The sequence below is a fragment of the Nomascus leucogenys genome, chromosome 8, assembly GCF_006542625.1.
Source record: "Nomascus leucogenys isolate Asia chromosome 8, Asia_NLE_v1, whole genome shotgun sequence".
NCBI classification, from domain to species: Eukaryota; Metazoa; Chordata; class Mammalia; order Primates; family Hylobatidae; genus Nomascus; species Nomascus leucogenys.
Window position 1 is genome coordinate 27,431,573 of NC_044388.1, and position 388 is coordinate 27,431,960.

Below are 388 nucleotides of genomic sequence, written 5' to 3' on the forward strand. Positions count from 1 at the left end.
TCAAATATTTTTCTAATTTAAAATATGATATTTCCTAACTGCATGATGTTCCATTCAATCATATTTCATGTAACCATTTTTCCTATACAGATGAAATCACATAGTAGATATCATTTTGTGGCTTGCTTCTTTTGCTCAACGTAATGTATTTTAGAAGTTCATTCATGCTGTTGCCTGTAGCAGTAATTATTTCTCTTTTATTAGCTGAATAGTATTCCATTCTATGGAATTTTACAATTAATGTCTAAAAAAAAATGAACTGCTTATAGGAAGGAAGCTGGGTGCTCTTTTCCACAGCACACATACTAAAATAGGAATGATACAGAGAAGATTAGCATGGCTCCTGTGCAAGGATGACACATACATTTGTGAAGCATTAAAAGAAAAA

The 388-nt window shown here is 31.2% G+C and overlaps 1 non-coding gene across 1 annotated transcript; it reads left to right on the forward strand.

Moving 5' to 3' along the window:
- Positions 1-281: 281 nt before the first annotated feature.
- LOC115836431 lies at positions 282-388 on the forward strand. Its single transcript, XR_004031515.1, has one exon. It is a non-coding gene; the product is annotated as a U6 spliceosomal RNA (small nuclear RNA).